This window comes from Schistocerca americana, chromosome 7, assembly GCF_021461395.2.
Source record: "Schistocerca americana isolate TAMUIC-IGC-003095 chromosome 7, iqSchAmer2.1, whole genome shotgun sequence".
Taxonomy (NCBI): Eukaryota; Metazoa; Arthropoda; class Insecta; order Orthoptera; family Acrididae; genus Schistocerca; species Schistocerca americana.
Genome location: NC_060125.1, coordinates 296,377,146 through 296,403,243, shown reverse-complemented (window position 1 = coordinate 296,403,243; position 26,098 = coordinate 296,377,146).

The following is a 26,098-nucleotide window of genomic DNA, read 5'->3' as shown; positions in this document are numbered from 1 at the left end:
GTAGGTACAGATCTATCGGTGAGCGATCGGTTGTGTATGATTGCTAAGTAGGGAGCTATTGTATCAGCGTAATCTGAAAGGAATCTAATCGGTATACAATCTGGACCTGAAGACTTGCCCGTATCAAGCGATTTGAGTTGTTTCGCAACCCCTAAGGTATCTACTTCTAAGAAACTCATGCTAGCAGGTGTTCGTGTTTCAAATTCTGGAATATTCCATTCGTCTTCCCTGGTGAAGGAAGTTCGGAAAACTGCGTTCAGTAACTCCGCTTTAGCGGCACAGTTGTCGGTAACAGTACCATCGGCACTGCGCAGCGAAGGTATTGACTGCGTCTTGCCGCTTGTGTACTTTACATGCGACCAGAATTTCTTCGGATTTTCTACCAAATTTCGAGACAATGTTTCGTTGTGGAACCTATTAAAGGCATCTCGCATTGAAGTCCGTGCCAAATTTCGCGCGTCTGTAAATTTTAGCCAATCTTCGGGATTTCGCGTTCTTCTGAACCTCGCATGCTTTTTCCGTTGCCTCTGCAACAGAGTTCGGACCTGTTTTGTGTACCATAGGGGATCAGTTCCATCTCTTACCAATTTATGAGGTATGAATCTCTCAATTGCTGTTGCTACTATATCTTTGAATTTTAGCCACATCTCGTCTACATTTGCATAGTCAGATCGGAAGGAATGGAGATTGTCTCTCAGGAAGGCTTCTAGTGACACTTTATCCACTTTTTTAAATAAAATTATTTTGCGTTTGTTTCTGGTGGATTTGGAAGAAACGGTATTGAGCCTAGCTACAACGACCTTGTGATCACTAATCCCTGTATCAGTCATGATGCTCTCTATCAGCTCTGGATTGTTTGTGGCTAAGAGGTCAAGTGTGTTTTCGCAACCATTTACAATTCGCGTGGGTTCGTGGACTAACTGCTCGAAATAATTTTCGGAGAAAGCATTTAGGACGATCTCGGAAGATGTTTTCTGCCTACCACCGGTTTTGAACAAGTATTTTTGCCAACATATCGAGGGAAGGTTGAAGTCCCCACCAACTATAAACGTATGAGTGGGGTATTTATTTGTTACGAGACTCAAATTTTCTCTGATCTGTTCAGCAACTATATCATCGGAGTCTGCGGGCCGGTAAAAGGAGCCAATTATTAACTTAGTTCGGCTGTTAAGTATAACCTCCACCCATACCAATTCGCACGGAGTATCTACTTCGACTTCACTACAAGGTAAACCACTACTGACAGACACAAACACTCCACCACCAATTATGCCTAATCTATCTTTCCTGAACACCGTCTGAGACTTCGTAAAAATTTCTGCAGAACTTATTTCAGGCTTTAGTCAGCTTTCTGTACGTATAACGATTTCAGCTTCTGTGCTTTCTATTAGCGCTTGAAGCTCAGGGACTTTCTCAGCACCACTACAACTATTTACATCTACAATTCCGACTGTTCCTTGATCCAAACACGTCCTGTATTTGCTATGCACCCTTTGAGATTGCAGCCCACCCCGTACTTTCCCGAGGCCTTCTAACCTAAAAAACCGCCCAGTCCACGCCACACAGCCTCCGCTACCCGTGTAGCCGCCAGCTGAGTGTAGTGAACTCCTGACCTATTCAGCGGAACCCGAAACCGCACCACCCTATGGCGCAACTCAAGGAATCTGCAGCCAACACGGTCGCAAAACCGTCTGAGCCTCTGATTCAGACCCTCCACCCGGCTCTGCACCAAAGGTCCGCAGTCCGTTCTGTCAACGATACTGCAGATGGCGAGCTCTGCCTTCATCTCGTAAGCAAGACCGGCAGCCTTCGCCAAATCTGAAAGTCGCTGGAATCCAGAGAGAATTTCCTCAGATCCAAAGCGACACACGTCATTAGTGCCGACATGTGCCACCACCTGCAGCTGGCTGCACCCTGTGCTCTTCATGGCATCCGGTAGGACCCTTTCCACATCAGGAATGACTCCACTCGGAATGCACACGGAGTGCACACTGGATTTCTTCCCCTCCTTAGCCGCCATATCCCTAAGGGGCCCCATTACGCGCATAACATTGGAGCTCCCAACTACCAATAAGCCCACCCTCTGTGATTGCCCGGACCTTGAAGGCTGAGAATCATCCTCTGAAACAGGGCAGGCAGCTGCATCTGGCTCAGCCAGAGACAGTGCCTGAAACCTGTTCGTCAGACGCACCGGAGAGGCTTTCTGATCAGCCTCCCGGGACGTCTTTCGCTGCCTGCCACGCCTTGGAACGACCTCCCAATCAACCACAGGCGAGGGCTCAGCCCCACTGCGGGCAGCAACCGGGGCAACCACAGCGGCAGACCGATCTGAGGACAGACGGGACGAGGTTGACATCCCCGTGACACCCAAGTCAAGCTGCGCGACCGAAGTCAGCGCCGCTTGCAGCTGTGAGCGAAGGGATGCCAACTCAGCCCTCATCCGAACACAGCAATCACAGTCCCTGTCCATTCTAATCGATGTTGAACAACAGTTACTGAAACACGAGTCCGTGCCTAGATAACGCAAGGGAAACACGCAAAGAATGTATTAACTAACCTGTACAAATGCCTATCGACTGCGCTACAATCTGCCTGAATTTACGATTACAGTAACTAAAACTCGAAATTACACCTCCTATAGGAAACTAACACGCAATTTAAGTAAGAATCTACGAAGTAAACACTAAAGCGCGATGCTACAACTCTCAAATACTATAATACGCCAGAAATTTATGAATTAAACAATGCAAGTACCCAAAAACACGCAAAGAAATTAAGAATTAAACTATGTAACCAATAAGTAAGCTAGGGGTATACGACTTGCTACTGCAGCTGCTTATCCAACGGCGGCAGATGCGATTTAACTTTCGGATTCCTGATTTTTCCGCTTGTTTCACGAGATGTTATAAGGGACTATGCTGCTACGTGGTTTGTGCATATAGATAGAGATCTCACGTTCCCAATGGCATTCATACTTTAATCATAAATAGAGCATACAGTAAACGTTGTATCCAACACACATAGTTTTGTGTTTGTTTAATGTACCGAAATATGTTTTTAACCCCTTAAAGTTTTGCCACAAGGACAACAGCTGTAAATTACTACATCGTAATCTGAATTTCAGTAACTAAGTTTATCGGTTTTTTTCGGTGAATACTGTAATTTTCACGTCTCACAGGCAAGACCAATTGTGTGAGTCTTGCGATTCTGTTATATTTGTATTACACTGAGGTGAGAACAGTCACGGGATACTTCCTAATATCGTGCCAGACCTTCTTCTGGCCGGCTTGGTGCAGCAACTTGGCGTGGCATATGCGCAACAAGTCTCAGAAGTTCAAAATGGCTCTAAGCACTATGGGACTTAACATCTGAGGTCATCAGTGCCCTAGACTTACAACTACTTAAACCTAACTAACCTAAAGACATCACACGCATCCATGCCCAAGGCAGGATTCGAACCTGCGACCGTACCGTAGCAGGAGCGCGGTTCCAGACTGAAACGCTTAGAACCGCTCGGCCACAGCGGCCGGCTCTTAAGAAGCCCTCTGAAGAAATATTGACCCACGTTGCCTCTACAGTCGTCCGTAATTGCGGAAATGTTGTTGGCGCAGGATTTTGTGCTCGAGCTGACGTGTCGATTATGTCTCCGAAACATTAGACGGGATTCATGTCGGGCTAACTGAGTGACCAACTCATTCCCTCTAACTGTCCGGAGCGTTTTCCAAACGAGTCGTGAACAATTGTGGCCCACTGATATGGTGCACTGTCATCTTAAAAATTCCACTGTAGTTGAGAACTTAAAGTTCATGAATGGCTGCAAATGGTCTCCAAATAGCCGTACATAAGCATCTCCTGTCACTGATCCATATAAGAACAGTCCACACCGTCATGGAGCCACCACCAGTTCGTACAGTGCCTTGTTGACAATTTGGGTCCATTGCTTCGTAGGGTCTGCGCCACACTCGAACCCTACCATCAACTCTTGCCAACTGAAATGGGGATTCATCTAACCATACCACCGTTTTCCAGTCATGTAGGGCCCAACAGATGTGATCACGAGTCCAGGAGAGGCGCTGCTGGTGGTGTCGTGCTGTTAGCAAAAGCACTCACGTCTGTCGTCTGCTGCAATAGTCCATCACCGACGAATTTCGCCACACCGTCCTAATGGATGCGTTAGTCGTTCGTCCCATATTGATTTACGGGGTTATTTCACGTAGTGTTTCTTGATGTTATCACTGACAACTCTTCGCAAACGCCGCTGGTTTCACTCGTCAAGTGAAGGCCGTCGGCCACGGCGTTGTCCTTGGTGAGAGGTAATGCCTGCTATTTGGTGTTCTCGGCACACTCTTGACACTGCGGGTCTTGGAATATTGAATTCCCTAACGATTTCCGTTATGGTATGTCCCGTACCTCTAGCTCCAACTACCACACGGCGTTAAAGTTTGTTAATTCCCGTCGTGCAGCCATAACCACTTCGGAAACCTTTTCACGCAAATCACCTGAGTACAACTGACAGATCCGCCAATGCACTGCCCTTTTATACCTTGCGTACGCGGTCCTACCGTAATCAGTACATGTGCATATCGCTATCCCAAGAATCTCGTCACCTCACTGTATTTAGAACGGTTGCTGCGTCCCCAGCAGTCCCTGCCCCCATTTGGTGACAATGGTGGAACCCTTCCATTCTTGATTTACGTGCTACTTCTGCATTTCTCCTAAAGGCAATGTTTGTGAGTCTGAATTCAGCTTTGGTGGCATATGATAAAAACGTATTTTTAAGCTATCTTACGAGATATAAATGTTTTAATGAAGGCAATATATGGCTTTAAGAAGGCTTTAAGAATGTTTTCACTGCTTTGGCTGGTCCCGGCGGATGTTCGAGTCCTCCCTCGGGCATGGGTGTGTGTCTTTGTCCTTAGGATAATTTAGGTTAAGTAGTGTGTAAGCTTAGGGATTGAAGACTTAAGTAGTTAAGTCCCGTAAGATTTCACACACATTTGAACATTTTTGAACTGCTTTGGATTCATTTCTGCGTGCTGTCAGTTTGTAACAGATTTGTTTCTGTCTTCTTAAAGCGGTGTTGAACTTCCTATAATTCGCTTGTACGTGCGTTCTCTTTCATTTTCTACTGTGTTATTAAATAAGCAGAAAGCAGTTGTCAACTCTGTAGTAACTCTTCTAACACTCTACTCCTCTGGCACACGTGGAAGACTCGTTATTAGTCTCCTTAGAAATGTTCAATTGATAACCATAAGCACTGATAGTCAAACTTTTTCCACTACTGCACTGTCTCGTGTGTGTCCACTGATGACATGCGTTAGTACTCACATACGCCCACTCACGCCGTGTGCACATAAGCAGTGTAAAAACAGATATACAGGGTGCGTCATTAACTGTTGCCACCTACAAAAACTCCGAAAGTATGACAGTAGCTGAAAAGTTTGTCGGACAAATGTTCCATGGGACAACGGGGGCCATAATATGACTTTTATTTTTTGTTGCTAGCTGTGGTTGCGACAGAGATATGAAGTTCAACTTTTTTTTTTTTAATGGGATACCCACCTTGTCACATACAACTTTTGCCCCACAAATTTTTCAGCTCCTATCATACATTCGGAGTTATTCTTGGTGGCAATAGTTAATGGCTCACCCTGTACAAAGACGTAGTGATAAATAAAATAAGTTAATACCAGCGAAAAGTGGTGCTAGGAATGAGACATTTGGTGACTTATCTCCAAACTGCTGCAGTGAGGTCAGTAGCATGCTAGCAGGGAACCTATCAACAAAAGTGCGAAGTGGTTCATGGGGCTGGAAGCTGTAACTGTAGTAAGTGGAGAGATAATTCTCAATCACTGGTTAATATTAAATATTGAAAAGTGATTATAAAGGAAAAGAAGCGTGTGGACAGGTCTATTATAATGAAACAACTAGTTCTGGAATATGTGCAGCTCGCAAGTACGATTCGTAAAAGAACTTTAATTAGTTACTTTCATACAAATTGTATCTTACTGTTAGAATACATCGTTGAACTGGTGAAGGAATTTCAGTAGAGTGGTAACAGCAGATGTATTTGATTGACGAAGTTCACATTTATTTAAAAGCTCTACCCAAATGCACTATACCCTAGTTGTAAACTGATTCAGATTTTCTCGGGCGTAGAACAGTTCACGTAACATTTGTCTTTCCACTAAAACACAGTTTGTAAGTTTGCTACAATTCGGCCGTCTTTCACATCGCTGACCAGTAAAGTTCACGTAAGATTGCACTTAGAAAATCACTGTCAATTCAGTTACAAGCTCGCCAATACATTCTGCCAAGACGCCATTGCTCAGTCTCTGACAACACGCTTCGTTGCGTCTGAAATGCGTCAAACATCGCGTCACATTAATTCCTTCTCAACAGAGCACTTCTTGCTTCTTGTGCTCCACACATCAGTCTAAACCTTGCCTGAAAAGAGTTCTTTTCTCAATACATAAATTGATCCTCCCATAAGGTACCTCCATGTCTCTCACTTTCTTTTCACTCTCAACTGTCTCCTTGTTCATTTAATTAGATAGACAAAAATTTTGTCCTAACCAGAATAGTTCTTCTTGTTCATAAATCACAACTTTTTTCATTAATATTACATAAGAGTACAACAACAAATTCATAAATTTCCAAATACAGTTTCAAATATACGCAGTTTACATCTGCTATTTATAAAAATCAGTGAAAGTATAAAATGATACACCACTGAAAGCAACAATAAATGAAAAGAACATAGGATACTTGCCGCATCATTCTACACTGGAGCGCCAAACTAACTGGTATAGGCATGCGTTTTCATATATATATATATATATATATATATATATAGAGAGAGAGAGAGAGAGAGAGAGAGAGAGAGAGAGAGAGGGGCAGTATACGGCGCTGCGTTCGGCAACCCCTATATAAAACAAAAAGTGTTTATCGCAGTTGTTAGATCAGTTACTGCCGCTACAATGGCAGGTTATCAGGATCTAAGTGAGATCGAACGTGGTGTTATAGCCGGCGCACGAGCCATGGGACACGGCATCTCCAAGGTAGCGATGCAGTGTACCGTGAATATCAGAAATCCGATAAAACATCACATCTCCAACATCGCTGCGGCCGGAAAAAGATCCTACAAGAACGGGACCAACATTGACTGAAGAGAATCGCTCAGCGTGACAGAAGGGCAACCCTTCCGCAAATTGCTGCAGACTACAGTTCTGGACCATCAACAAATGTCAGCTTGCGAACCATTCAACGAAACATCATCGATATAGGTTTCGGAGCCAAAGGCCTATTCGTGTGCCCTTCGTGATTGCACTACACAAAGTTTTTAGCCTCGACGGGCCCGCCAACGCCGACATTGGACTGTTGATGACTGGAGACATGTTGACCGGTCGGACGAGTCTCGTTTCAAATTGCGTCAAGCGGATGGACGTGTAGAGGTATGGAGACAACCTCACGAATAGGGGATTGTTCAAGCTGGTGGAGGCTCTGTAATAGTGCGGGCCGTGTGCAGTTGGAGTGATATGGGACTCCCGACACGCCTAGATACGACTCTGACAGGTGACACGTACGTAAGAATCTTGTGTGATCACCTGCACCCATTCACGTCCATTGTGCATTCCGACAGACTTGAGCAGTTCCCGCAGCACAATTCGATACTCCACACGTCCATAATTGCTACATAGTGGCTGCGGAACACTCTTCTAAGTTTAAACTCTTCCGCTGGCCACCAAATTCGCCAGACATGAGCATTATTGAGCATCTGGGATGGCTTGCAAGGTGATCTCCAACCCCTCGTACTCTCATGGATTTATGGACAGCCCTGCAGGATTCATGGTGTCAGTTCCCTCCAGCACTATTTCAGACATTAGCCGAGTCCACGTCGTGCTGCGGCACTTCTGCATGCTCGCGGAGGCCCTACACGATATTAGGGAGGTGTACCAGTTTCTTTGGCTCTTCAGTGTATACTACTTCGAAGGGATAAAAATCTCCGTAATTGTATATTCGCTGAAATGTTTTAAATGTTAGGGGGCGATGTCTAATCAGTACTCGCTTAAGTTGTAACAGGAACAGTTGAATGTGTGCTTGTAGAGTCTATCTCACAGCTATTCACAGCTTTTATTTAAATTCTTTATTACGGACAGATGAGATATAAGTAAACTGCATGGTTCCTGCTAACAGTCAATTATACGATCATAAGAAATTCAATTAGAGGCAACAGCTGAGTTTTAGGGAGGGCAGCACAGCGCAGCACAGTTTGGCAAGTCACATGGCCTATTAGTCGTTACAGTTGCAGGATAGTCCAAAGAGAGCAATACGTGCGATATCAAGGAATTTTATTGCAACCAACTCATGGGTGTTGAGTACATGAGAACACCCTATCACCATCTCGGAAGCTTTCATGAGTCATTGTCTGAAGCACGTGTTCCGAATATCTCGATTCGAGGTGAACCGCTACCGCCCCAATTAACTGTCGCCGGCAACACAGTCTCGCTTTCGCCTACCGCAGATTGTAGAGTAAATAAACGAAACACAGTGCGGCAAATACTTTTCAGTTCAGTGCCGAATAACAACATCAAATAATGAGCTGCCTTACAGTCCTTCGCTTTGTGTAAAGAAACCAAGGTCGCACACGTATACTTATGCTCACAGCTCGAAACCAAGCACGCCAATTAGCTTGTCAGCGAGGGCGCCGTCATTAACACCCGGCCTCCTCCATTATTTGTTGGAGATATTTTAGTATCTCTCTTCTCTTAGAACTTTTGCCCTGTGCCCCTGCGACTACCACTACGGACGCTACCCTCGAAGTCTTAACACATATCCTGTCATTCTCTCCTTTCTTCAGGTCAGTGCTTTCCATATGTTCTTTCTTTACCAACACAGCGAATATTTCTTCCTTCTATAGGACCACATCTGAAATGCTTTGATTCTCGTGTGTTCCAGTTTTCCTGAAGTCCATCATTCGCTACCATATAATGCTTGTACTCTAAACGTAAATTTTGACAAATTTCCTTCTGAAATGAAAGCCTATACGTGATACTAGTGGATCAAACACTTAAGCATACAAGAAAAAGATACATTAAACATTAACTCAATCAACGAAAAACCATGGGCAAAAAACAAAAAAAGTTGTGATACAACCAAAATTTAATGGAACAAGCAAAAATTTAAGGAGGTGGGAAAGGGGTAGATGTATTAACAGTAGCAAATTACATAAAGCTTCAAAAATAATGGAAAACAGAAAGGCAGCTGATATAGATGGCATTAACAGTGAGTTATTAACAAACGGCAGAATTCTCCTTCAACTAAAATTTTTACATTACCTAAATTATTGCTGAGATAAAGAAAGAAACCTGGTCGACAGCTGTGGTGTTACTCAATTTTTAAGAAAGCCGATCGAAAGGACTGTGATAACTGTAGGGGGGTTAGTGTTTTAGTACCTCTGTATATAGGATATGGAATTCTTTTGTACTCTAAAAGGTCAGTAACCGAAAGAACTGTAACTGATTACCTGAGTGAGTTTAGATTAGGTTGAGCAACAAGAGATAGTGTATTCAGTTTGAAGATATTGGTAAATTAGGAAAAACACATAATTACGAGAGACATGTAGCTTTTATCGACTATGCCAAATTTGTTTGACAGAATAAACAGAACAAAACTTTGATCAGTATTACAAGATAATGGAATTTGCGACACTTGATTAAAACCGTGAAAATCTTATACAATGAAAATAAATTTCCGTTAAAAACAGAGAACAGAGAAAGTAAGAATGGCACTATAATTAACCATGGAGATAAATAAAGCTGCAGTCTTTCCCCGGCCTTTTTCAACTTATACATAAATGAAATGATTAAGTAAAATGCGGAAAGAAATGTGGCAAAGGAACAAATCTAAATAAGACCACTATATAAAACATTGGTAATTTCCAAGAATGTTTGCTTATCGAAGCTGCAGGCCCCAAATTATTGAACTCGAACGTACGATACTAAATCGAACACGCGACTGTGGTGTCGGGAGTCGTGATAAATAATTAGCGAGTTGCTACGGAAACATATACGATTTATGTCGGTAGTGACTTGGGTTGTCTGGTGTTGTAGACGTTTCTGTGGCCAATTGCCTGACGTGGAATAGTTGAATTTCGTACTTACGTAATGCATAGAATTGTTTTAATTTTTGTAGGAAATAGGGACTAATACCGGATGATGAAAGGAGACATTATGTAGATTGCGGTGGGGCAAAGTCTATAAAAATTCGTAAGAAGAGTTATGACAGTGAAGTACCTTTAAATTTCATTGTGGAAACTGTGGTAAAAGGACGACTATCAGGAAAAACACATGGTTTGACTGTTCAAGATTATCCATCCAGACCAGCATAATTCTCATATCTTGCTGCATTAGAGAGAACACCTTGCAAGCGACAGCGTCAGACACTGACGAGTGCGACAATTTCGGGTTTTGCAGAGAAGACTGTTATATAATAGTTACAAACGACAGTGCACCGATCGGTGGACCAAATAAAGTTGTTGAATTGGATGGGTCGCATAAAGCAAGAATAAAAACCAGAGAAGACGACCTGTAAACAATGAAATCGAACACATTTGGGTATTCGGTGGCATCGAACCAGAGTCCCGAAGTGCTTTGTGGTAAGAGTGTTCTCCAGATACAAGGTAACTTTAGTCGGTTTGATAAAGCACTTTATACTGTCCGGTAAAAAAGTTATTACAGACGGCTTTCAATCCTACAAGGCATTAACAGCAGAAGGATTCAATCACGAGTTCATGAACCATTGTGTAGAGTTTGTGTCTTCCTATGATCCCAGTGCGCACACGCAGAACATCTAGAGGCTGTGGATATCAGTTAAATCTTCCATTAAAAGAGAAGAGCATCAAGGAGAAAGAGACCAACTCTACTTGTTTCGGTGTCTGTATTTCCGTAGCTTGCGGTTGCAAGGAAAAGTTGACTCAAGTGATTCTGGACCCATATTTTTGCGTGACATAGGCTGAGTCTACCCACGTTACGACAAAATGGGAATACTTCCCGTAGCATACACATCAAATGGATTTTTCCATGACAACAACGGCGATGCCGAATGAGGTAAGTCGTTTCCTTTGTAATTACAAATATTTTAGTCAACTTTCTTCTTTTGTCGTTGCTTTAGTGACCACTGTAAATACTGCTCATAACTCCCACCACTACAGTGGTCGATTTAGAATCGTACGATCGATATCTGTCTTTTGTGGTTCGCGGCTCGATAAGCAAACATTCTTGGAAATTACCAGAACATTAATACATGCAGACGACAAGATTGTAATAGCTGCTTCAGAAGAAGGATTACAAGGAAATATTTTTAAATAGATCAAATTAGTGAAAATCTAATTTACAGGTATCTATAGGAAAGGCAAATGTAGTGCCTTTCCGAGAGAAACAAGTTTCCAACAAAAAGATTGATAGACAACAAAATAAACGAGCAAGTCAGCCACTTCAATTAATTGGACTGTGAGATTGCTTTTGATTATGATAAATATGAAAAGAATAACAAAGCCAAATTTCTGAGTGCCTGTGAAAAAAGTAACTGAATCGCTATAAAACACCAGATGCTCCTGTGCTACTTCGCGGATATGAGGCTTGGATATCAAACAAGAAAGAGATAAAACGGATAGTGACGTGAGGTTGGAAATATAATTTGTCAAATCAATTAAAGGATGTAAAGTACAAGATAGGTTAAGAGACACAGATATTAAAAATGAGCTTAAAATATTTGCAGTAACAGAGAAATTCGAGAGACATAAGCAGAAATGGAAGTCATATGTAAAAAGAATGCAGCAAGCAGATCTCCTAAAAAAAAGTTTGCAATATTCAGAGCGGGACTGATGGCCTTGTAGTCTGGTCCCAACCAATATTCAGAGCGGTGACAGAACATTATGACTACGTACCTAGTAGCCAGCAGGTCCACCTTTGGAATGGATAACAGCGGTGACGTTTCGTGACATGGAAGCAATGAGGACTTGGTAGGTTGCTGGAGGGAGTTGGCACCCCCTGTACAATAAAGTCACCTAATTCCCATGAATTCCGGGGTGCGGAGCGATGATCACTGACTCCACGTTCAATCACATGTCAGCTTTATTCCATCTGGTTCAGATTTGATGAGTTGGGGGCCAGCACATTAGTTGGAACTCGCCGCTGTGTTCCTCGAACCACTCTTTCCCATTCCTGGCCTTGTGATAAGGCGCATTGTCTTGTGGAGAAATGACACTGTCGTCGGAAAACATGACCGTGATGGAGGGGTGTCTGCAACCAGTGTGCGATACTCCGAAGGCATCACGGTGCGTTGCACGAGCTCCACTGGACTACGTGAATGTTCCACAGAGAATAACGTAGCCACCGCTAGTTTGTCTCCGTCCCCCAGTACAGGTATCAAGGAGCTATTTCCCTGGAAGTCGATGGATTCGCGCCCTTCGGCATGATGAAGAATGTATCGGGGTTCATCAGACCAAGGAACACTGTGCCACTGCGCCAACGTCCAGTGCCGATGGTCACGGACCCATTTCAGCCGTCGTTGCCGATATCGTGGTGTTAACACTGGCACATGCATGGGTCATCGGCTGCAGAGGCCCATCATTAAGTGTGTTGAGACGCATTTGGTCTCTGCCAAGCATTAAAGTCTGACGTTAGTTTCGCCACAGTTCGCCGCTTGTCCTGTTTTACCAGATGCCCAGCCTACGACGTCCGAAATCTGGAATGAGGGGTGGCCACCCATCCCCACGACATCTTTAAGTGGTTTTACCTTGGTTTCGCCTTGTGCTGAAGACACTCACCACACACCTGACAAGTCGTGCAGCTTCCGAAATGCTCGTGCTAAGACCCCGGCGCATGACAACTTGTCCTCGATCGAATTCAGATAGATCGCACGCCTTCCTCGTTCTCCACACGGATGAGACGTCCACTATATTACAGCACCGTGCTTGTGCCTGACTAGCAGTCATTTCTCGCCAGGTAACGCTGCTAGCGCCTGGACGGTTTATATCAGTAGTAGGTCGGTGTTCATTATGTTGTGGCTGCTCAGTGTAGGACAGTCCACAAAACGACGAAGCTAACAAAATGAAGGTAGAACAGGTTCCTATAAATATGAATGTAGATGATTACGATGATGATTTTGATGATGAAGATTTTCTCTCGATACGGAATGCTCCCTTTGCGTGTCCTAGTCTGCTGTCATATGTTATTTTGCTCCAGAGGTAGCAGAGTTCCTTAATATAATCTACTTTGAGGTCGCCAATTTTACGTTTATCGTTAGTACTATTTGTGGTGCCACCGCCAGACACCACACTTGCTAGGTGGTAGCTTTTAAATCGGCCGCGGTCCGGTAGTATACGTCGGACCCGCGTGTCGGCACTGTCAGTGATTGCAGACCGAGCGCCGCCACACGGCAGGTCTAGAGAGACGTCCTAGCACTCGCCCCAATTGTACAGCCGACTTTGCTAGGAAAGGTTCACTGACAAATACGCTCTCATTTGCCGAGACGATAGTTAGCATAGCCTTCAGCTACGTCATTTGCTACGACCTAGCAAGGCGCCATTACCAGTTTATATTGAGGTTATAACATGTACCGTCAAGAGCGATGTACACCAATTGTGGATTAAAGTTAAGTTTCCAAGAACTACGTTCTTTTCTTTATAGGATAATTACTTTACCTTGTTCCAGACCTCACCCCAATCTACGTGAGCTTAAAAGCGTGCATTTCGGCCTCCTCTAGCAACACGGTGTTGGCTCTTCTGCCAACACTTCACTATTTCTGATACTTCTTATTACTTTCGTCTTTCTTAGGTTTACTCCAATCCAAACTATGTGCTCATTAGACTGCTCATAGCATTAAACAGGTCCTGCAGTTCTTTCTCACTTTAACTGAGGATAAGTCATCATCTAAGCTTATCATTGCTACTCTTTCACCATGGATTTTAATCCCACTTTTGACCATATATTTCCATAATTGCTTTCTCGATTTATAGATTGAACAGTAGGGACGAAAGGGTGTTGTGTGATGTCCTTATGTTAGTTAGGTTTAAGTAGTTCTAAGTTCTAGGGGACTGATGACCATAGATGTTAAGTCCCATAATGCTCAGAGCCATCTGAACCATTTTTGAAGTATGGACGAAAAACTGCACCCCGTCTTCCAGCCCTTCAATCCGAGCACCCAGTTCTTGGTCTTCTATTTATATTGTTTCCTCTTGCTTCTTCTACATATTGTAACATCACGTGTGTTACTCATATTTTTCTCAGAATTTCGAAAATCTCGCACCATTTTGTATGACCTGCCGATTTTTCTAAGTAGCCCTATGCAATGTCATACTGGACTAGAATCCCACCATTCTGATCAGTGGCTGATAAGTGTATGAAGTGGAATAAGACCTCTATGACTGCCATCATCGCCAGCGAGTGACTGATAAATATATCTTCTGTTCAATCATGTTTATCTATTTACTCGCATAGAGTGTCTTGAAGGGTACCTTCAACAAAACGTAATATCCCACTGCTTAACAACTGTGTCAGAATGGTTTGCGTAATACTTCTCAGATACTACACAGCTTCATCAGCATGTAGAACACCCCCGTTCCTAGCGCTAAGGCTAACTATTGATGTAACATGAATGAATTTCCATGGGCGCAGTTTATGACTGACGATGTAATTTCTATTACTACACAACAACAGTGACGAATTCATGGTTTTATTTACCCGACGCCAATGATTTTATAACGCCTAATACGATGTTGTAAATGCTGTTATAATCATGGTGATAGTCTCTGGACCGAAAATAGTTGTTAATTGAAGAAATTTTATGACTAGCTCTTGACAATCATCGAGATGTTCTGCAAATATTTACGAGCTGTGGAACACCACCTTTTGAAAATGTATTGGAGGTATCATTATGGCATGTAATATCCGTGAGTTGTAGCCAGTGGTTGCTCAGCACTACGGCGTTTTCGCTGTAGCATGGATCCTTTGCATGAAACACTGCCAGCACTGTAGAAAGGTACTATATGGCGCAACTGGACAAAAAAATCAAGGGAAGGTACAATGATCATGAATACATTATGTACCCCTAACCCCCTCCTCTACTCCTCCCACTCAACTTCCTGTCCCTTTCCCTCTCCACAAACAAGAGTTTAATATTTTAACCACCATTAAAATGAAACAATCAATCACATCCCAGTACTTCACCCAAAAGATATAGCCAATCACAATGTAGCCCCAGAGCCACCATACTGACCACAACAAAAAGTATCTGAACTATCTATATTTGTAGTGGTATGTTCAAAAGTAATAATCAAAAAATTCGTGTTATGGATGTTATTTGCAGTATTTTCACTTATAACATATCTAACCTCTATCGTCAGTAAAATATAAAAAAACACACACACACATGTTCAGAAAAAAAACAGAACACCTTTAACGACTAGACGTTGTTATTAACACGGCATGTACATTAGTATGTTCTGCAGAAATGATTACTATTTGAACCATTTCGGCCCGTGGATTCAAGGTCAATATCGATATTGCGGTGCAACGCCACCTACCGGTAAAATGTACCTGCGGCACTTGTTGTCACTATAAACCGAAGGTAATGGATCAGTGTGACTTGAGCAGACAGGCATGATGCCTCACAGATGTATGGACGCTGTGGCCGAGTGGTTCTAGGTGCTTCAATCCGGAACCGCGCTGCTGCTACGGTCGCAGGTTCGAATCCTGCCTCGGACATGAATCCGTGTGATGTCCTTAGGTTAGTTAGGTTTAAGTAGTTCTAAGTCTAGGGGACTGATGACCTCAGCTGTTAAGTCCAATACTTCTTAGAGCCATTTGGAACGTACCGTGCCGTCAAATCACTGAGTTTGAAAGAGGGCGCATTATTGGCATGACAGAAAGTAATGCGTCCATGCGGGAAATTACTGCCCGTGTGCGACGAAGTGTTTCAGCAATGCAATGGTTCATGGAAGGACGTAGAATATGATGAGATGGGTCAGGTTGCACCACCCAGACCACGCGCTCCCCTCATCGCGAGGATCGACACCTCATCTGAATAGCATTTCAGGACAAATTTGTGCCCTACTTGGCTCTAGTGCAACACTGGAACAGCGTAACATATCGTACAGTATCAGGGGTAACAGCGCATTGCCGTTTATTATGTTGTCTACTTATCTGTCTGCCTTTGACGGAGGTACAGAAATATGCTAGACGGCAATGGTGCATGGAACTATGTCACTGGGAACAGGAATGGTATCAGATTGTGTTTTCAGACGAATCCAGGTCTTGTTTGATTGAAAACGATGGCCGCATTTTGGTTTGCTGCAGACAGGGGAGTGACATCATGGTGACTGCATTCGCAAATGACATTCAGCACCAACTCAAGGCCTTATGGTGTGGGTACAACCACAAATCACAGTTGGTGCATGTCTAGAGTACTGTGTCCAGTATGACCTATGGGAATACGTCTTGCAGTCTGTAGCTGTGCCCTTTTTGTAGAACACCCCAGATGCCATTTTCCAGCAAGAGAATGCACGACCACACGCTGTTGCACAGATATGTGTCTTCTTGGTGCCACAGTATGTCAGCCTTTTGTCCCGGCCTGCCACACCACCAAACTTGTCGCCAACTGAAAACGTGTGGGATATGGTGAAACGATGTGACAGTGCTACGACATATTGCTAGCCGCCACAGATGAACTTTGGAACCAGGTGAATGCAGCATGGATCGCTATACCACAGGACGTCATTTATACCCTATACACATCGATGTCATCAGGTATGGAACAAGTTAGCAGGGCCCAGAGCGGATCCTGAGCCTACTAGGCAACAGGACACATGCTGGACCGATGTGACTGAAATGCTAATCATATCTGAAGAACATGCTAATGTGCATGACCTGTGAATAAAAATATCCATAGTATATTAAAACTGATGCTTAAAACATGGCTGTGGACTCTCAAGTTAAGCACCCACATGTCATTTCCGCATCTAAATTATTAAATGCCAAAACTTCTAAAATATCTGCAAAAATACATCATCAGCACAAAAATGCAATGTTTGTGTCAGTGCCACTTTCACACAAGCATACATACATGCATGCACATAGACACCAGTCAAGACAGATACCTGGAAGACGACTGTTGGCTATGTAAATCGTTGAAAACACAAGTGGCTAAACTGCAACATCCTAAACAGGCAGCTGATAATAAATTTTAAGTCTTACTCTTGTTGTAAGGCACAGTTGACCCTGAAATTAAATATTTTCACTCCTAAACTATTGTACAAAACACATTATTCTTGTTGATGTCAACATGTCTCCAAAAAATTAGTAAATTTCGTCAGCAACAAAATGTTTATATCAATGATATTTACAGATTTTGCAGATAAAAAATAATATCCCAAAGAGGTAGCGGACATTGAACCTTCAGGCCTGCACTCTGTGTGAGACACAGGGGATCCTTAAATTAAATTTCAAGATTTTGTTAAGAAATATACGAACAGCACGCATACACACACACTCAAACACAAACACAATGGTTATCTCAAGTGTTGTTCCAATGGTACCTCCACAGTGGCAAGTTATGGTGTTGGTGGTCCATAGAGCAAACTGTCATCAGTTGACGTTTTTACAAGGTATTCAATAATGCATCACCTTACAAAGTTTCATTTTAGATGGAAAAATATACTGTATCATAATCACAATGTATGCGATGTTACTGACCAGCTAATATCACTTTATACTACACTTATTCAAAATGTAATCGATGTTACTGACCAGCTAATATCACTTTATATTACAGTTGAACCAAGTCTACTGAATGCTGCTCACAAAAACGAATTTTTGAGGAAAGCTGTAACATTACCATTCAAAACTATGGTACCAAGGCTCTCTAAGACATTTACACACTGTATTTCCACAATCAAATGATAAACAATACCGAAATTATAGTTATTTCCACATAACACGGCCAAATACAGTGGTGGAACAAGACAGAGATGACACAATGCCGAAGATAATGGTGGAATGCTGGAACAAGACAGAGATGAAGATCGATATCTCAAAAATACAATCGCTGCACCAAAATAAAATTATATACCAAAATTATTAAAGGTTTTGACAAAAGACACACACACATACACACACACACACACACACACACATATATATATATATATATATATATATATATATATATATATATATATATATATATATATATATATATATATACAGTCACACATGCATGCATAAGACACATGTCACTACCATCATAACTTAATTATTCTCTAAGATTAAAAGGATAGATATGACTTGCATATCGGTACTACTGATAAATCTTACAGACCAAACATCACTTGTTGATGCGAAAGTGTGACATACATACCACACTTTGCAAGCACAATGGACTCACAAATCAAATATTTCCATATCTAAATTGTCTGCGTTACTTATCAAAATGTTTGTGGCTTGCTTATTGAAACTATTGAAATAAATTATAAGCTCTTCAATGAGAATGATTCTACCTTAGTAATATGCATGAATTTTATCAAAATGCATAAAAATTTCTTCTATAACACAATGAAAGACACATGAGCACTACTGCAGATCTAATCTAAAGCCTAAAATACAGTTGTTGATGAGAATTATCAAGGTAAATAATATTATTCCCATGTCTAAATTGCCAAAAGCTCTTCTCCAAAACAGATATCAAACTCTGCCAAGTATTATAGTGACCCAAGTGACAGGCTATTAACTTCATCTGGCAGTTCTAATCGTTATCGATTCCTGATGTCACACAATGGAAATTACATTACACTTCGATGAACAGCATACTGAACACTAGTAATATACATTCACATAGGTGAGAAATAAGAATCACGTAAGCTTTCAACAACTTACTTTCAAAGTCAGCCAAATATTAAGTTCATGCTAGAGTATTAAATCTGTCTCGTAGTAGAAAACGTTTGTCATCCTGTGCTGTCGCACAGTGGAAACTATGTGACTCTTCACCCAATGGATCATCATTTTACAGCAGAGTTATAAAAAATTGCCCCATGTCATAGAAAGGTAGTAAACTCCTCCTAACAAATTTCTTCAAACATCGGCATGTTACAACAAAATAGTAACAAATTCACTCATGTTATAGCAAAACTATACCCATATGCTACTGTAAAATTGTCATCTTGAGGAATTTCTTGCTGCGCCTGAAAAGCACAGTGTCAGTTCATGAAGATTGATAATTGGTGGCTGGAATGAAAGTAATTTCATTCTATAACATACCAGACATGTTCTGTGGGTGATAAGTGAAGGGACCAGATTGGGAACTCAAGAACTTGTACATTCAGCAAGGTGTTTGCGGTGTATACTGTAGTACAGAGTCTTGCATTATCCTGCTAGAATTTCATTTGATCATGAAAGGTGCAACAACATGGTTCACCATCTTGTCACATAGTGGCAGGCATTCGGACTCCCTTTAACATTTACCAAATGTCTACTTAAACTATGAAAGACCCTGTTGTGTTGTGGTATGGTGTCCGCAGTACGTGATGTAGCTCGAGATATTAAAAAATTGTTAAGACTTTCGTGGCCACGTGTTGACAAACTGCCTGTTGACTTATGTCTCGGGTTCTTCGGCCGACGTTCGTCTGATAATTTTTCTGACGTTTCGCCATCACGAATGGCTGGCACTGTCAAAGTTTCACCCGCCATTGCTGATGGTGGACTGGAGACGAGCTCGCGGCCGCATCCTACTTGTACCCGGAGCGCCAATGTCCGAGGGCTTCTCCGCTGTCATTTCCGATGCGGTTGTCTAGCTAATATCGAAGCGGCCATTCGGACACTTCCTTGTGAAGGAACAGAGGAAATATGCATTGAAACAGCCAGGATACTGCACCGAGCAAAACCACTAGCTGGCAACCTGACAAAAGAAGATGAACAAGCCATTAACAACCTTAACGCCGACAAGAGTATACTGGTACTGCCTACCGATAAGGGGAATGCGACCATCATAATGAAGACCGAAGATTATGAGATCCGGGATGTATTAGCTCCGATGAAGTACCGAAAACTAAGCGCAGATCCGACGCAGCATATCAAGCGGAATGCGAATCTTTTATCAAGAGCCGGCCGGAGTGGCCGAGCGGTTCTAGGCGCTACAGTCTGGAACCGCGCGACCGCTACGGTCGCAGGTTCAAATCCTGCCTCGGGTATGGATGTGTGTAATGTCCTTAGGTTAGTTAGGTTTAAGTAGTTCTAAGTTCTAGGGGACTGATGAACTCAGCAGTTAAGTCCCATAGTGCTCAGAGCCATTTGAACCATTTTTTTTTATCATGACGTCTTCTCTGCCGATGGACATACAGAGGAACCTGCGCAACACAGAAACCCTATCACTTCGGCTGTGTGGATTACCTAAGATCCACAAGATAAACGTTCCACTAAGACCGATTGTTAACGCTCCTGGCTCAACGACGTATAAACTGGCAAAAACTTAGCCTCTCTGCTCCATCCACACGTAAGGAAGACTGACACATACATTAAGGACTCAGCACATTTCATTGAGAAGCTGAAGAAATTAAAACTAGCGCCAAACGACATCCTGGTCAGCTTTGCTGTTGTTTCTTTGTTTACAAAAGTGCCACTCAGGGACTCTCTGGAGCATATCGATTCCATCTTCCCGCAAGACATCACAAAACTCTTTGATGCATGACTTGGCACCATGTAAACCTTGTGGTACAGATACGTCGATGATACTTTCATTGTGTGGAGCCATGGTGAAGAACAGCTCGGTGGCTTCCTAAGACACTTGAACAGCCTCCATGCCAACATAAAATGTACTATGGAAGTAGAGAAGGAGAAAAAGCAACCATTTCTAGATGTGCTGGTCACAAGGTATGGTGAAAACCTGGGACACAGCGTATATCGAAAACCGACACACACGGACCGATACCCGCACAAATAATCAAATCACTACCCGAGCCAGAAATGAGGCATATTAAGACGCTCGTGACGTGGGCAAGACGAATGTGTGAGCCACACCACCTCAGATGCGAAAACACTTGAAAAGTGTTCTGAGGACCAACGGGTACTGCACAAGTGATATTACAAGTATAACGGAGCCAAACACTCGGTGAGGTAAGAAATCAGAGTGACGGATAGAATCGGCCGTATATTGCGCAAACACGGCGTAAAGGCTGTTTCCAAACCAACAAAGAAAATCAAAGAGTGTCTCAGATCGGCAAAGCAGAAAAGGGACCCACTTGCGATACTAAGAATATACCGCATACCATGCACATGTGAAAAAGTTTATATTGGAATGACTGGACGAACGATCAACACTAGGATTACAGAACATTAACGACATTGCAGGTTGGGGCAGGTAGAGAAATCGTCTGTGCTCTGTGAGACCGACCACGTAACAGTTCACTATGAGTACCCTGTGGCTTGTGGCGTAATGTCGTGTATTGTGTTGTACAATTTCAGAACGATTACAATAAAACTAGTTACTTATTATTAGTGTAACATGAGATTTTATTTAATCATTGATTTTCCCAAGTAATTAGCGCTATTTTGTTAAAGAAATCTCCACCTGGGAACTTGTAGCAATGTTTCCAGAATAATATTTTCACTCTGCAGCGGAGTGTGCGCTGATATGAAACTTCCTGGCAGATTAAAACTGTGTGCCGGACCGAGACTCCAACTCGGGACCTTAGCCTTTCGCGGGCAAGTGCTCTACCATCTTTCCTTTCTTCCAGAAGTGATAGTTCTGGAAGGTTCGCAGAAGAGCTTGTGTGTAGTTTGGAAGATAGGAGACGAGGTACTGGCAGAATTGAAGCTGTGAGGAAGAGTTGTCAGTCGTGCTTGGGTAGCTCAGATGGCAGAGCACTTGCTCGCAAAAGGCAAAGTTCCAGAGTTCGAGTCTCACACCGTTTTAATCTGCCAGTAAGTTTTGTAGCAATGTTGCCTGTCAAGCAGTGCAAATTTCACTAAGATCATTCACAAAAGTAATCACTTATAACCAAAGAACACACTAAATGTATGATGAGTAATCTGAACTAAACAAGAGTAATGATTTTTAGTAATTTCAGTGCTGTTGTTTAAAAGACTCTTTGGTAGTTGCAGTTCGTTTATCGAAATTAACGTTACTGTTATCCCGAGGTGGCAACAGTTCTCCTAAAGCAAAATGAACAGTGTTGTCACACGGTATCACACGTACACAAAAATAATGTGTGTTCCTGTCGAAATATTTCATAAAAGTTGTTACGAAATTACCAGGCTTCACATATCAGCAGACAGGAATTTATATCACGTGAGATGCTGTTTGCGTTCATAGCGGTTCGATATGTTCACGGTACAACTCGAGTTTATTAGCTGAGAGTGGGTCCTCGCCCTCTAGTACACAATTATTATTGCATTTATAACCAAAACATTTACGTCTGTACACAAAATCAATTTAAAACTGCCGCTGCAATATTTCACTAAGATGGCTACTAACATAAGACAATAACCTATCGATTCTGCTTCATGCTGTATTTTACTCGTAATAAATAATATATATTAAATCTTTTCTCACCTTCACTATGTACATTAACATTCGAGAATATTTCACAATGTTTCGTGACACATTACTATTCACTATTTACAAATAAACTGCGCTGTAGGTAAAAAGTGTAAACGGCTGCGCTCTTTGGTAGCTGAGCTGAAACCTTAACATTTATATAGGACGAGACTTACAATGAAATAAAAAGTCCAAACAAAGAAGATCGATTTCCGTAACACATAGTCTCTATTTTCAAATATCAGTTAGCAACAAAACAATACTTAAGTACAGTTTTTTAATTACATCTTTGTTACGAGACATCAATCACATCCTATCAGTACAACAGTTCCAACAAGAAGAAGAATATTTCTGCAAAAATCATAGATATCAAGAGATTAAGATTTTCGTTATCTTATTACATGGGTATTGGCTGACAAATAATTTTTTACGAAATATTACACTACTGGCCATTAAAATTGCTACACCAAGAAGAAATGCAGATGATAAACGGATATTCATTGGACAACTATATTTTACTAGAACTGACATGTGATTACATTTTCACGCAATTTGGGTGCATCCTGAGAAACCAGTACCCAGAACAGCCACGCCTGGGCATTGAGTGAAACAGAGTTGGATGGCGTGTACAGGTACAACTGCACATGCAGGTTCAACACGATACCACAGTTCATCAAGAGTAGTGACTGGCGTATTGCGACGAGCCAGTTGCTCGGCCACCATTGACTAGACGTTTTCAATAGGTGAGAGATCTGGAGAATGTGCTGGCCAGGGCAGCAGTCGAACATTTTCTGTATCCAGAAAGGATCTGCAACATGCGGTCGTGCATTATCCTGCTGAAATGTAGGGTTTCGCAGGGATCGAATGAAGGGTAGAGCCACGGGTCGTAACACATCTTAAATGTAACGTCCACTGTTCAAAGTGCCGTCAATGAGAACAAGAGGTGACTGAGTCTTGTAACCAATGGCACCCCATACCATTACGCCGGGTGATACGCCAGTATGGCGATGACGAATACACGCTTCCAATGTCCGTTCACCGCGATGTCGTCAAACACGGATGCGACCATCATGATACTGTAAACAGAACCTGGATTCATCCAAAAATTTTTTTGCCTTTCGTGTACCAGGTTCGTCGTTGAGTACACCATCGCAGGCGCTCCTTTCTGTGATGCAGCGTCAAGGGTAACTGCAGCCATGGTCTCCTAGCTGATAGTCCATGCTGCTGCAAACGTCGTCGAACTGTTCGTGCAGATGGTTGTTGTCTTGCAAGCGTCCCCATCTGTTGACTCAGGGACGAGACGTGGCTGCACGATCCGCTACAGCCATGCAGATAAGATGCCTGTCATCTAGACTGCTAGTGATACGAGACCTTTGGGATCCAGCACGGCGTTCCGTATTACCCGACTGAACCCACCGATTCCATATTCTGCTAACAGTCATTGGATCTCGACCGACACTACACGATACGCGATACGATAAACCCCAATCGCGATAGGGTACTATTCGACCTTTATCAAAGTCTAAAACGTGATGGTACGCATTTCTCCTCTTTACACGAGACATCACAACAACGTTTCACTAGGCAACGCCGGTCAACTGCTGTTTGTGTATGAGAAATCGGTTGGAAACTTTCCTCATGTCAGCACGTTGTAGGTGTCGCCACAGGCGCCAACCTTGTGTGAGCGCTCTGAAAAGTTAATCATTTGCATATTACAGCATCTTCTTCCTGTCGGTTAAATTTCGCGTTTGTAGCACTTCATCTTCGTGGTGAGCATATTTATTGGTCAGTAGTGTAAATTATGTCGTTGACAATAATTATTTTACTAACGATGAAGTCCCTTTTATCAGAATCACGAGAATACGATCAAAGATCAGTTACATTTCACATTCCACTCATGGATATTAAACCCCTTCAATTTTTTCCGGAAAATCGGCACTAGATGTAAGAATTTTTAGTAACATTAATTGGTACGATAAATAGGCTCAGTCGTAGGTAAAGCATGGCTTCGATTCGTTTGTAGAAAACTAAGAAAAAACAGTATGGAGTGAAGATTGCATAGAAAAAGTTCGTGCTTCCATCCTATAACTTTGCTGAAGTGTGCGGGGCCTGTAACACTACGAGTAACAGGGGATAACGAACATATGTAGAGAAAAGCAGCGCACTATCACAGGTTTGTTTGACCCCCTGGGAGAGCGACACGGAGACAAGAAAATGCACTGTCATTTTCTTGAAGGTACACGCCAACTACTGTGTGACAGCCCACTTACAGAGGTTGTAGGTTGGTTGTTGGTAGATTTGGGGGAGGCTACCAAACAGCGGGGTCATCGGTCCATCGGATTAGGGAGGGATGGGGAAGGAAGTCGACCTTGCCCTCTCCTAGGAACCATCCCAGCATTTAATCTGAAGCGATTTAGAGAAATCAGCGAAATCCTAAATCAGAATGGCCGGACGCGGGTTGAACCGTCGCCCCCCGAGTGTGAATCCAGTGTGCTAACCGCTGCGCCACCTTGCTCGGTTCACAGAGTCTGAAGAACCAGCTTAAAGTGATGACTCTAGGAACATAGTTCCTGTATGTATCGCTCCCGTGGGGACCGCGAATATAGGATTAACCGCAGCGCGTCCTAAGGCGTTTACGCAGTATTACTCTTCCCGCTCTCCATAGAGGAATGGAAGTGCAAGAAGCCCTAATAATAGGTACAAATGAAGTACCGCCTGTATGGCACTTCGCAGTCATTTGCAGACTGTGATGTACATGTAGATATACAATCAAAGCCATTTGTTTTCTACTTCTGTTTCTTCCTTGATGGACTAGATGATTTCACATGTTCCGTTCAACAAGATCCAGATTTCTCTTCCGTGGTCTTTGTCTTGCCCATCTTCGTTTTTAGTCAAGACTTTGTTTTGAAACATATAGTTCCACGCAATTATCTACAAATTCCCATCATCTATTTCTTTTCAGCTCTATTTTCTTGCGCACTGGATCAATCTGTAATTCATTTCTAATGTCTTCATTTCTGAAGCGATCTTCTCCGCTGCACCATTTGTAGTACGCAGATTTCTCATTTTCTGCAGCCTGTGTTCTGCTAATATAATTTTTTGTGGGGAACCAGGTTTCAGATCCATAGAGCGTACTGGAACCGGTTCATGGCATTGTAACACTTCATCTCTATCTCTTTCCGTACAGCCTCTCGTTAGTCCCTTTAAAGACTGTTGTTGATGACGCTGCAGTCTTACGCAGTTACTATGGTTCGTAGAGTGAACTGAGAAGTGCCATCAGTGGCTTTCTATACTTGAATGAAAAATAACAGTTGCAATAATTTCCAGAAAGCGGGTTAACTGACGCTTTTATTTGCGCGCACGGTGTCTTTCCAGGAAAGAACTGTACGAATTATACTTTCATGAGTTTCGCTGCAAGGTTTCGAATTCTCTCGGCCTGCCTTTGCCCGTGACAAAGGTCCACGTAATTACGATCAGAGCTGGACACGTATACGGCAGTGAAGTAGGACGA